Source organism: Notolepis coatsorum (assembly GCF_963971535.1).
Source record: "Notolepis coatsorum genome assembly, chromosome: 2".
Classification (NCBI taxonomy): Eukaryota; Metazoa; Chordata; class Actinopteri; order Aulopiformes; family Paralepididae; genus Notolepis; species Notolepis coatsorum.
Window position 1 is genome coordinate 178236604 of NC_140166.1, and position 13895 is coordinate 178250498.

Sequence of the window (13895 nt, forward strand, 5' to 3'; positions counted from 1 at the left end):
AACCATCACACCATGACTGCTGAGAGCAAGACGCTAAAATAAATATTCACACTAAGTGAACTCACAATCTCTTTATCTGATCTAGGACATAATAGCTCAAGGAGACGTCCTTGAGTGGGTGCTCGTTGTTTTGGTTTGGGGTTAATGTAGAGTATGAGGCAAGTCATGGGGAGAGAGGGAGGGGATTGTGGGAGCGGGAAGGAGGGTGTGATGGGGGCTGGAAAGAGACTCCGGGGAAGCTGCTGTTACACTACAAGTCACTGCACAACAGCTGAGTTCCTGCACACAGATGTTTCAGGACACAAACTGAGGAGGACACAAGAGAACGAGAGACATGTTAACCAAGGACCCAGGATCACCAAGGACTCTGGCCTCTGACCAGCTAGGATAAGGTTGTTGAATATATACTGTATATATTTTTTACTGATTGATCAACAACTGAGGTTGAAGGCTGCTGACTGTTGGGGTAAGAATATTGATCCTTCTCTCTGTTTTTTATCCGTTGACCTTTGACCTCAATTTCTTTCACTTTTTGGCTTAAACGTTTTCAAGAAAACATAGACCTATGATCAGCCCCTTCCTCCAACAGGTGAACATATTGCGTGTGTGTGTGTGTGTGTGTGTGTGTGTGTGTGTGTGTGTGTGTGTGTGTGTGTGTGTGTGTGTGTGTGTGTGTGTGTGTGTGTGTGTGTGTGTGTACACCTACTGTGTATATGTATGCATACCACACTGAAAGGAGGTACTAGTTCAACAGTTGTTTTAGTCAGTACAATCCAGTGCACACTGACAGACACAACCAAGGTCATGGTTACCAGGGTTTGTGTTAAAGGTGTGACACCTGAATGTGAAGAGAAGGATGTGGAACCAAATGGAAGATGGGAAACAGTCGATTTATGAATTATTAGAATTATATCATTTTAATTGAATTCAGAAAATCTGTGTAAAAATAAGAAATACGTCATTTTAGTTTCAGTAGTTATTAGTACCTTCAACATACTTATTACATGTCAACAAGTATTTAACTACTAATTGAGTACCATACAGTACAGTATGTTTTAGGTTTTCAGAGGAACAATGTTTTCAAACTTTATTATCTAACGATGGTAAGTTAGAGTGTTGTGTTCACTCGTAATTAAAGACAGTAGAGGCTGAGTACTTCATTATCTAAAGATGGTAAATTAGAGGGTTGTGTTCACTCATAATTAAAGACAGTCGAGGTTAACTAGTTTCTTGTGATATATCACATTCACACACACAGTGATTTAGATTATCATTCAAAACTGAGTTATATGGTTCTTCGGTGCAAGGGTTCAATTAACAATTGGCGGTAATTAAACTACGGTAAATTCAACCACTGGAATTTGTGACGTGTACATGTGTGTGTTTCTGTGCAGAACAGAGTATGTGTACATGTGTGTGTTTCTGTGCAGAACATGCATACAGTATGTGTACATGTGTGTGTTTCTGTGCAGAACATGCATTCAGGATGTGTACATGTGTGTGTTTCTGTGCAGAACATGCATACAGTATGTGTACATGTGTGTTTCTGTGCAGAACATGCATACAGTATGTGTACATGTGTGTGTTTCTGTGCAGAACATGCATTCAGTATGTGTACATGTGTGTGTTCCTGTGCAGAACATGCATACAGTATGTGTACATGTGTGTGTTTCTGTGCAAAACATGCATACAGTATGTGTACATGTGTGTGTTTCTGTGCAGAACATGCATACAGTATGTGTACATGTGTGTGTTTCTGTGCAGAACATGCATACAGTATGTGTACATGTGTGTGTTTCTGTGCAAAACATGCATACAGTATGTGTACATGTGTGTGTTTCTGTGCAGAACATGCATACAGTATGTGTACATGTGTGTGTTTCTGTGCAGAACATGCATACAGTATGTGTACATGTGTGTGTTTCTGTGCAGAACATGCATACAGTATGTGTACATGTGTGTTTCTGTGCAGAACATGCATACAGTATGTGTACATGTGTGTGTTTCTGTGCAAAACATGCATACAGTATGTGTACATGTGTGTTTCTGTGCAGAACATGCATACAGTATGTGTACATGTGTGTGTTTCTGTGCAGAACATGCATACAGTATGTGTACATGTGTGTGTTTCTGTGCAGAACATGCATACAGTATGTGTACATGTGTGTGTTTCTGTGCAAAACATGCATACAGTATGTGTGGAGCAGCAGGAGGGTAATTTTTACAATGATCGCCGTTTACCAATGATGACATCATTCCATCGGAAATGGCGGGCGGGGTTTCTCTCTCGCAGGGCCTCACACTGGCTCCCCCTCTGGCCTGTATCTATGCAGATCACTACCCACAAGCCCAAAACATGTTCCATATGAGCAGCACCCCTGCTCTCACTGTACATGTCCCTTACTATGAATCATGGGAGCGGCTGTTTCTGTTTCATATTGCAGACTGGGCTTGTTCATACCAGCATACTAATGAATATGAATATGACTACATCTCTTTCACTTGGTGTGTGTGTGTGTGCGTGCGTTTTGGGTGATACTTGGTTATACTTGTGCCAGTGCCACATAATTTACATCTAGTGGGGAGGGGAGTGACTCACAACTAGATGTGTGTGTTTGTGTGTATGTGTGTACGTGTGTGTTACTTGTGCCACATGGTTTACACCTAGTGGAGAGTGACTCACTACTAGATCATGCAGACTGTGTGTGTGTGTGTGTGTGTGTGTGTGTGTGTATGTGTGTGTTACTTGTGTCATATAATTTACATCTAGGGGGGGGGGTGACTCACTACTAGACCATGCAGATATAAATCAAAGTATTTCCTCTTCAGTGTCCATGTTTCAGGACACTCTCTCAAGACATTCTCCCAGTAGACACTTTATGTAATGGAAAGCAAACTATAAATACTTGTGAGCAACACATACTGTAGACAAGACACAACAGATCATTGTTGCTAACAGACAGAGACACAGCCACTCTACACAGTACACGGGCCACACATATATAACCACGCCCCCCACGTGCACACACACACACACACACATTATGGGCAGAGACACACAGGCAAAGGGCAGATGTCCAAAGCCAATATTCCTAATGTGAAACACTGTGATTCTACCTGTCTATCTTTTTATGCTCGCTTATGCCTGTATTTTTTACTGTTGTGAAGCACTTTGAACTGCAACCTCTGTATGAAAAGTGCTATACAAATAAAGTTATTATTATTATTATTATTAATATTCTCACGCCCCCATTGGCACAAACAGGAGGTAGATCAGGCGCAAACCACCAGCTAACCACATACTGTACATAAGACAACTCAACAACTCTGTACATTCTGTCTCCAGGGGTTTTACATTCATAGTTGACCAGCAGGCTCACACTGTTTTTAATTTCAATATGACATCCTAGGAACCATAATTGCAAACCACTTTTGCAGCAATTACAATGATTAGAAAAAGCTTGCCTGGTGAGGTTTGAGTAAAATAAGTTTGGCCTTGGTGTGCAAGTCATTATTAAGAGTTTATCTGGGTGATTTCAGGCTTTGGGTATTTAGCATCTGTATGGATGGATTCCAGAGTTTATTCTACCAGGGTCAGGATCTGACCTCTCATAGCAGCAATCGGTTGTTGTCCAGAGACTATATTAGCCTCCCCTCAGGATTTGTGTCCTTCCATTCCCCACCTCTGAATAATCAATGATAGAATTGGTATCCAAAGAAAAGCAACAACAACACTTCCCATGGGTCAAATAGCAGATGGTGGGACCATTTCTCTGTGAAACTCACTTGTTTCTGTCTTCAGAGGCAGACCGTTGTTTCGTGTTCAGGTTCCTCTGACACAATTGTGCTGGATATGATGTCACAACTCAGGAATTCCTGGGCCAAGCCAGACTTGGAACCGAGGCAAATGTTTCATCTGATGTCTCTGACAGCAGAGAACAGAGGTGTGTGAGGGTGAATCCTAAAATGATTGCCCCTCATTATGCTGTTAAGAGTCACATCTGGCCTCATGCTGTATTTTATCAAGGGTAAGGTCAATTTTGATTCCCGTTTTCTTGTTACTCCTCTTGTTTTAGGTAGAACAAAAAGTGTGTCATAATTGTGAGCAATCCAAAAACATATTTCAATGTTCATGTTTCCCAGACATTCCTGCCTACAGTGTCTGGTGCCAGAATGAGTTTATCCCCTCGTAGTTCACTATTTGTTCTACTTTGTGTTCACCTCAATCAACTGAGGTTACAATGATGTTTAAGAGACAACTCAGACAAGTTAAATAAGTTGTACAAAACACTGTTAAAAGTTACATATTGAAGCAGGGAGGTTTGTGATCATGGTTTTAAACTGTCCACAGGTTAGTAGAGTATTGATTTTTAGCGTGTGTTTAAGATCATTCCAAGAATTCAGACTGTGCTCGGGCAAGTTAGATAGGATCCAAAGATCCAATCCAGCATCATTGTGATGTAAGGTGGTAACAAGGGCTTTATAGATAAACAAATCCTACCAATGTCTATTAAGCCTTTCTGCCAGAGAAGACCAACCCACCTTATCATACAGGATACAATGGTGAGTACCATAGCTATCACTCACCAGTAATACATCTAAGTGCAGAATAATAGGGGTTTAAGAGTGGAAGGAGTAGTATTTCTATAAATTACATTGCCATAATCCAAAACTGATGAAAACAATCCTCTTTCTACTAATCATAGGGAAGCTGGTTCCGTTTCTGTAAAATAAGCCAATTCTTTATTGCAGTTTGCTGACAAGATTGTCTATATGGTATTTAAACGTAGTTTATCAAGCCAGATGCCAACATATCCATATTCAGTAACTCTCTCAATGTTCTCCATTCACAATGGATATATGCACACTATTATAATAAACATCTCTGGCTCTAATCTATTTGCATTAACTAACAGTTTAAGATTCACAAGCGCATCATAGAGCAAAAGGAAAGTTGCAGGTTCTCAATGGCTATTGTATCAGCAATACAATACGCAATAGTGTCATCAGCATTAAGATGGACTTGACAGCCACTCAATGAAGAGATAACAGCATTAATATGAATGGTGAACTCCTGGTATCAATGGCTTGCAACGTGTCAAATACATCACTAGGAGAGAAGGGCTTAATCTGACAACATTTTATGTGAGAAATAGGGTATACATTTCTTAATTCAATGCACTGCCTAGTTTGAAGGTAAACTGAGAAATGTGGTTCATTGTACATAGCCAAGGGCGTCACTTTATTTTGAGTGTTGCATTAATCCACACTTTAGGTCCTGGTTGTGGGTTTTCAGGTTAAATCAAGTTGAGTTGAGGTGGGGGCATGTTAGCATCGTCCTCCTCACAGGCTCTTTGCTAGTAACGGGAGCAGACTTTTGAAAAAGCTTGAGAAAAGTTACTCTAAGTTTTTCTGAAGTAGCACGTCCTTCTATCCTTTTGTTTGTTCTTCTTTAGCTACTCCACAGTTTTTTGATCCATTGAGTTAACTTTAACGTCTCTTCTGTCTTTCTCTGTAAGCTTTTAAATTTACACTGTTGCACCACAATTTGCCACAATGTGGTGGTGTAACAGGACCCAAGAGCAGACAAGTGGAGGCGGGCAGGACAGCAAGCCCAACGTTTTTTAATGAACAAGAATAATAATCAGAACAAGGGGAAAATTTAAACTAAACAATAAAAACAAAACTTCTCAGTAACAACTGGAAGAGGGGGGAACAAAGGAAAACACAATAACTAACATCTAACACAGGAAAACACTTACTTGAAACATGGAACGTGAAACAAGGACAGCGCAACATCGACAATGTAACAGAGATAATGGACCGACACAGAACAGGAAATAAGGAACTCAAATACACAGGAACAAACGAGAAACACCTGGGATGATTACAACTGGAGACACCTGGAAGGGGAAACAACACAATGAACTACAACTATGGACGACAAGACAAACACCAGACACTGGGATAAAACAAGTTAACCTAATACAAGACAAGAAGAGTAACACTAGACTAACAGGGGAACATGAAGAAGAGCAAGAGAGAGAAGAGGAGAGAGAGAGCAAGAGAGAGAGAAGGGAAAGAACACTGTTACGAAGGATCAGATTAAACCGAATATATATATTTATTAATTGATATATATTGCATAATATTTGTATATCGTTTGATATCCCTTGTGTATTCCTTGTACATATACACGGAATATCCCTTTAACCTAGTACAGACCATAATATTTCGTTCTCTTATTGGACAGCGGTCCCTTAGGCGCCACTGCCATACCCCCAAGGTCTGGTTCAAAGTCACCGCCAAAGACTTGCCTGGACATGAACGGCTCTGCGCAAGGATACGAGACAGGAATAAAGCTGGTACTAGTTTGTTCACCTAACGTATAAATACGGCGCAGGTGAATACAGAAGTTAAGTTACCCAATAAGTTGAAGCCTCACCCACGATACAACGTGCGGTGAAGTATGGCCTGTTTGGCCCCAAATAGAGCATTGAGACCGCGTGCGAATTAATAACTGAAGTATCAGAGTTTAACGCTGTACCGTCGAGTTCGACCTATTCTATTAATTCAGTAATAGTCTATTTATGTATAGTGTATCGTGCGGCTACCGTTCTACAGTGACCAGCATCACCAACGTTTCCTCGTACCAGCTAGTGTGCTTATCCAGGCTGGGCAGCTTACCCTGGCGCCTTCACCCGAGGAGCCCTAGACGAGGACCGTGTGGACATGTACACTGGATAACCTACCCGACGACTACATAGCCCTTTTCGGCTGGATTATATTTGCTTTGGTCCTGTAATTGATGGAGCGGAGAATCGTCTACACCCACAATTGTGTGGGATTTACCCTGTGAGGAGCAACATCGAGCCCGCCTCTCAGAAGCCTGAGGCTGGCTAGCTTTCTTCCATGCGGAGCTGCATGCCGGAGAACAGCTGTTATTCGTCTGCGGATCAAGAGATTATTGCACCGTCTCCTGTACTTGGAGTCTCCCTATTCTTCGTTGACCCAGACTCTGCTACCGACAAATCCTCTCCCCTTGCTGGCCTACAACCGGAGGGACCCTACCAGTATCTCCCGCTGCCTTACTAGTGTACCATAGATATAATTCCTAAGATACAGGTGGTATTCATTATCTCCTGCGTAATATGATAATGGACTTACGTTATTGATTTGCTCACGCACATTCTTTCGCCTTATAAGCGCAACCCTACGTAAAGTATTGTTATATACTATCATTGCTGCTAATAAATATTATTATAACCCAGTTTTGTGTGGAACCGTGTCATTGTGGGAAGTGTTCATCTGATATACCTGTGTACTGTATGGCCAGTAGTAATGTACATAAGACAGTAGTGGTTTAATGATACCATACTTATATAATACAGTCAGGGAATTGTACCCCTCAGTTACAATTGGTCCTTCGAGCCGGAGGGTAACTAGCGTAATATTAATATAGTAGTATTAATATTGACATGGCCGATAATGAACACTCCACAAACGGTTCTCCTAAAATAGATCGCCCGCAGCGTAGACGGCATCCACCTCAGTACTTAGAGGACTACGCTGCCAGTATACTACCTAGCTTTCTACAGACGTTAAACGCGGAAAAAGTAGATAGTAAAATTATGTCCAACCCTACCGACCAGGTTACCCCGCCAGTAGAGACCCTAGTGGGTTCTAACGTAACTGACCAAGCTCACGGGGGGGACCAGGAGGGACCTGACATGACTTTACCCCCCGCCAACGTCGACGAGGTAGTCCCCGGAGAGCTCCAGGATAAAGAAAGCCCTCCAGGGACGGAACCCGACCCACCACAAGAAGAGACGCGCACCCAGGAGATGGATCTCCTCGGTACGCGACAGGAGAACGGATCTCCAACGAGTACTACCAGAAGCCGATCACCTCAACTAGCGTCTTCCCCCAGCGAGGCGGACAAGATGCTGGCGCAGGCCTTTATCGCCAGCCTGGCAGCCTCAACCGAGCGCGATCGACTCCAAGCACAGACGCTTAGCGAGCGCGAACATTCTTCCATGGAAAGAGAACGCCTTCAAGCGCAGCAACGGAGTGACGAAGACCGCATACGCCTAGAGATTAGACGCCTCCAGACGGAAGAGAATATGGGAAGAGACCGCGCCGAAGCCCAGCGCGCCGCCGCCGAAGCCCAGCGCGCCGCCGCCGGTGCCCAACGCGAAGCAGAGCGCGACCTCGCTCTCACCAAGCGCGAAGCCGAGCGTGACCGATTACAAGCGCAGATAATGGAGCAGCTGATTACCAGGGTAACCCCCCCTCCCTCCGCACGGGGCTCCAGGGCCTCGTCAAGACAAGGGTCTAGGGCACCCTCCCCTACCCGATCAAGCGACCCTGAGCCCGGCCAACAGAGAGAGCCTATACCCTTCTCCGAACCCCTTCCCCGACCGGTCCAAGCGAGACCCAGCAACAGGGAAGAACCGGCCTATGCCGCGGAGAGGCTAAATAGACGATTACAGGATCTAGATGACCTGGCAGAGGAAGAAGAAGAGGGAGAGGAGGAGAGTCAAGCCCAACAGCATCACCGTACTCCACAGGACCAGGAGGTCCAGTACAGCCCAGACTTTACCCCCGCGGCTCTGCGCTACAGACCCCCGACTCAATTCACGGGTGAGTGTTGTGGCTGAGTAGTCGTTAACACAGCAGGAGATGATATTTCCAATTTCAACAAGCAATTTATTTAAGGAAAGAAAGTTTAACAGCAGAGCTATGGATCTAGCAGACGGTCACCACAGCTGAACAAAAACACTCTAACCTCCCAAACCCCCATGCCCCCCAGATAATACCTTCCCAGCCCTGCCCCAACATGACAGATATGATGACGTGACATATTATATCAGATATGACATGACGTACATTAAGATGACACATAGATTTAACATCGAAGAGAGATAAAGCTGGAGTCTGGAGTCAAGATTAGTGAAAGAGAAAATGAGTGTGTGTGAATGTGAAAATGAGTGTGTGTGTGTGTGTGAATGTGAAAGAGTATATGTGTGTGTGTGAATGTGAAAATGAGTGTGTGTGTGTGTGTGTGTGAATGTGAAAGAGTATATGTGTGTGTGTGAAAGAGAGAACAAGATGTGATGTACAAGATTAAAAGCACAAGATGTGATGTACTCGAAATGTCTATCTGTCCCTATCTGTCCCATACTTAAAGTTGTTTTAAGAACATCAGCCGGACTGTCGCCCTAGTGTCTTTCAGCACTGCTAATTGACCTATATTAAACTAGTCCACTCCATATACACATTTTCCACAACATTCCCCCATTTGGGGCTATTCCTAGTCCCACCCAAATCATATAACCAAGAAAATGTGAACGTCTAACTAAACGAGAAACCATATTTATATAATAAAAGTTTAAATGCCTAATCTAAACAAGAAACCTAGCCATATAATAAATTTTAAATGTCTAACTAAACAAGAAACCTTACTTCATTCACTGGACCCCTAACGGACCAACAAAGGCTGACTACCGTTCTCACAATAAACACAAAACCGCTCAAAACAAGAGTAATAATAAAACATAAAAAAAAAAAATACCCCAATTTATAATCCTAACCTGACAGACAAATCCCCCCAACCTCCACCGCTTACCAAATGAGCCACAGTTCCGGCCGGAAACCGCGACTCTCCTCAGGGAAAGGAGAAGTTGACCGTCAGAACTAAACATAGAACATCCCTCCCCAAAAAAATTACATTGTCTCTTCCATAACATTGAGTCCTAGTGTCCATCGCTCAGCCCCCCTTCCATGCCCACGCCATAGTCTCTTCACCGTATTGCCAAAAGTCACATTTTGCCAATACAGCAACCACCACGCCACACCTCCAGTCCCCGTAGAAACATGTCCCCATGCCGGGACGGGAGGCGCTGGTCCCGACCTCACAACGTGTCCCACCCATCTTCACACCTCCAGGCCTGTCGAAACATGTCACGACATGCCAGGACGGGAGGTGCCCATCTTGCCCACTGCGTCAGCCCCCCCCTTTGTCCGTTCAGTCCCCAGAACCGATCCCCAGAACACTTCTTCTCAATGCTTCCTCAGGCTCAGAACCGACACTCCGTACCATTCCATACCGATGCCCCTTCCCATTCCGGTTTGACCAGGACCATGAGTAAAATAAACCAAAATAATAAAAAATAAACCATCACTCAGACCATCCCCCGTCACTCTTAAAGGAAAGAACCAATACAAAATGTCTTCAAAAAACCTTTACATGTTGTTTTCTCTTTTTTTCTTTTTTTTTTTTCTTTTTTTTTGAAGTAAAAGGAATAAAACAAACAAAACTGAACCAAACAAAAAGAAAATGTCCCTTCCTCACCATACGCCTAGTTAAAGGAATAAAACAAACAAAACTGAACCAAACAAAAAGAAAATGTCCCTTCCTCACCATACCCCTAATCCTCTATCCCCTCGTCTCCCTTTAAGGCAGCATAGAGCTGAGGGCATGGCCCGATTGGTGGCTCAATCTCTTTCTGCCCCACCATCAGCATTCGGCTCGTTACGTGTGAAGTTACCAGCCTACCCAAGAGAGGCATACCACAACAGAAAAGGAGAACCAATATCAACCCTGCCACCCCAATGGATATCCCCGTCTGCATCATTATGCTTCCCCACTGTCCCAATCCTTCAAACACCCCACTCCCCCACCATTCTTCATTCCGGCCAGAATTCTCCCTCAACTCCTCCCTCAAATCCTTCAGCTTAGCCATGGCCTCGGAGAACTTTCCCCCTGGCCCCACATTCGCTGGAATGAATGTGCAGCAGTACTGTCCAAACATGGAACAGACTCCACCCTTCTCCGCCATTAACCAGTTCAGAGCCTGTCTATTCTGCCACGCCACCGTACTGGTCGCGTGCATCTGGTCCCCCATTGCATCCAACGCCTCCTCGGTGTAGTTGAGATACCGCTGCTGATTGTAAAACAAATAGTTGATCCACCCTGTGTTCTTATTGACCGATATCCATGGCAGAATAGACTCAAACCCTGCCGCAATCTCATTCTTAGCCATGAACTCGGCTGGAATGCCCCTTGGCTGTCCTATGCTGTCCAAATACACCCTTGGGTCTGCCTTGTAGCTAGGGGTGGGAATCATCAGTTTCATCACGATACAATACGATATCGATTCTTTGGACAACGATACGATATTTGCCGATATCACAAAGTCTGCCACGATACGATACGATACGATTCAATTCAGGTGCCTGCGATCGATATGAGGCGATATTATGTGCCCATTTAACACAATCAGTCACATTTTAGATCAACTAAAAAAAGGCTACGGAAATATCAATTGATGTATTTATTTTTGAGCTCTTCCAGACATTTAAATGAAAAACAATCTATTGTTTTTAATACAAATAGACCTCCCGTTCACTTTTGTTTTTATATATTGAGCTTTAACACACACACAGACACACACAGACACACACACACACACACACACACACACGCAGTCCCCCACAGCCCCCACCCCTCCTCCTTCCAAGTCCCCTCTTCACTCTCCTGTTCTCTCTCACGGTTAGCTGCTTAGCTTTTAAGCAGCCAACGCGACGTTCATTTAGATATTTAACGCGACGTTGGCATAAAGGAATGCCTGTTATATGCATTTGACCCGTTGCGGGGAAAAAACTGCACAGACTTATATCTGCTCGCAAAATAGACGCTCTGTAGTGCTTTACAGCAGACGCAAACACTGCTGTAATGTGTACACGGAGTTTCACAATATTATACTGGGCGCCGGCGGATATGACTCGCGGGGATTTTCAAAATAAGAGTATCGCAATATGAATCGATCTTTTTACGTTGCGTCGATCCTATTTGATTATTGATAATAGATCGATATATCGATCTGGATCGATGTATTGTCCCACCCCTACTTGTAGCTACGCTTTGTTCGAGAGATAGGAGACTCAGAAGGTCCTTCCGTCACTGATAATGGTAGGACCACCATTGGCATGATCGCCTGAACCCGAGCACATCTACCTGACCAATCTAAAGGAAGTGTATTCCTCAACCTCCTACCGCCGCAGAGCCAGTATTGGTCCGCCAGTGCTATATCCTGGACATGAAAAGGGCAAGCTACAGGCCGTGGGTTGGTATCCACTCCCTTCAACACGACCCCGTGTCCACACTTTCCTTCTTTCGTGCAGTTAGTCGTGATGCTCCAAATAGTAGTGCACCGCCCCTCTGCCACCTCCCCTACGTCCCGGGTCCCCTCCTTTTGCAAGCACTCAAAATCCTTGGTCAGCCATAGTTTAACACCTCTGGGTATTGGCAACCCCGTCGCTACCCCCTGCACACGTACATCCAATTTCCTACAACGTTCCCGCATAGTGACATCCTTGAAATCCGTGACGTTTCCTGCCGCCTTAAAACGACTAGAGCCGAGAAACCCCAAACACTCTGCCTCGCACCAAGGGCGACTATTATGGGGCCCCTCCCATGCCTCTGCGTCCCTGTCACACTGAGCCCAACTGAACTTCGTGCCCTTCACCAGCAGCCTATCCGGACGTGCCTTGGAGCAGACATAACAATCCTCTATCTGATTCTGCGCGCTCGTGTACTGGACCCACTTAAACCACTCATTCCCTAAAGCCGCCCTGTACATAGGGTCAGCCTCCGGGTCTTCCTCGTCATAGTCATAGTCGCCCCCATCTTGTTCCCCGGGAGGAAGCAAACCCCTCAACCTGGCCCAGAGTGAGCCCACTGAGTCCCTCAACGTTCCGGCTGTCCTCTGGAACATATCCTGTACCCCTACCTCTTCCGACTCAGTGTCCTTGACCTCCCTTTTTCCCCTCACCCCTGTCCCCTGTGCTTGGTTCGGGACAGGCTCAACCCTCCTTTCTACCCCCACCGCAGTTGCGCAAATGGAGACGTCAGCTCTCCCGTCCACGTCTACTACCTCCGTCAATGTAGCGTTGGCATATGCACGCACTATATGCCTCTCAGGACGGTCTATGCGCACCGTGCATTCAGCGGCCCAACATGAAACGGATCTTAAGTAGTATTTAGAGGCAGATGGTAGCGAGCAGAACTTCGTTGCCTCTTTTAGCGTCGCCGTCCACCGTCCCACCTCTAAACTCAATCTCATTCTGTTACGCTCTGCACTCCAATGGATGATGATTACACACATATTGTGATACTGCTGAGGGCGTATTGCTGACACCAACATTGACACCGCACATTTCACAACCCGATCCTCGTTAGTATAGTGGTAAGTATCCCCGCCTGTAACGGGGGAATGGTCAAAATCAAAAACATGCCCTTGCGGTCCTCCGGGAAACACCCCTTTTGATTGTAGTCTTATCTTCTCCCCACCTTCCTCGATGGGGGACAGAGGGGGCGCCTGATTCTGAGCCTGGTCATGAAAGCCTGCCGGTACTTGAGCCTGAGCGGGACCCCGTGGGACTCTTACCCACTCAAACCCGTCATCCTCAAGGACGGGTCGACCGTGACGGTTCTCAATGACGTCGTTGCCCACTGCTGCCAACATCTGCGGGAGCATCAGCAGGCACTGCACCTTCCAGTTGCCGTCTCGGGCCCTCCATGTCGGGTTCTGCATAACTGCGATCGATTGTATCCCCCAAGAGGTCGCCGCTGGCCTTTATGCAGTGATTGAAGTGGAACCAGGTCGCTGATCCTTTGACTTGGACTGCCGTCCCAGTTGATCGGATCACCTCGTACGGGCCCTCTCTCCGGGGTGATGACCACTTTCTCTTGTGGACCTTTACGAAGACCAGGTCCCCAGGGATCAGCCTCGGTTTGGTGGCTTCCTTCTCCGCCTCCTTCACCCCCCTTTTCTCCTTTCTCTGCTCCTGTCGAAACACAGCTTCATGTATTTTAGTCACTTGCTGAAGAT

General features: G+C 45.3%; 1 protein-coding gene across 2 annotated transcripts in view; it reads left to right on the forward strand.

The window, feature by feature from the left end:
- The first annotated feature begins 251 nt into the window (after nt 1-251).
- Nucleotides 252-13895, forward strand: part of c1qtnf7 (C1q and TNF related 7) — a 39552-nt gene continuing 25908 nt past the window's right edge. The window contains exon 1 of one of the 2 annotated variants that reach the window (XM_084309329.1): nt 252-392. The gene's annotated coding sequence lies outside the window, so the exon portion shown is untranslated. Of the gene's footprint in view, nt 467-13895 lie in introns of both variants that reach the window. The other variant, XM_084309328.1, reaches the window with a different exon arrangement.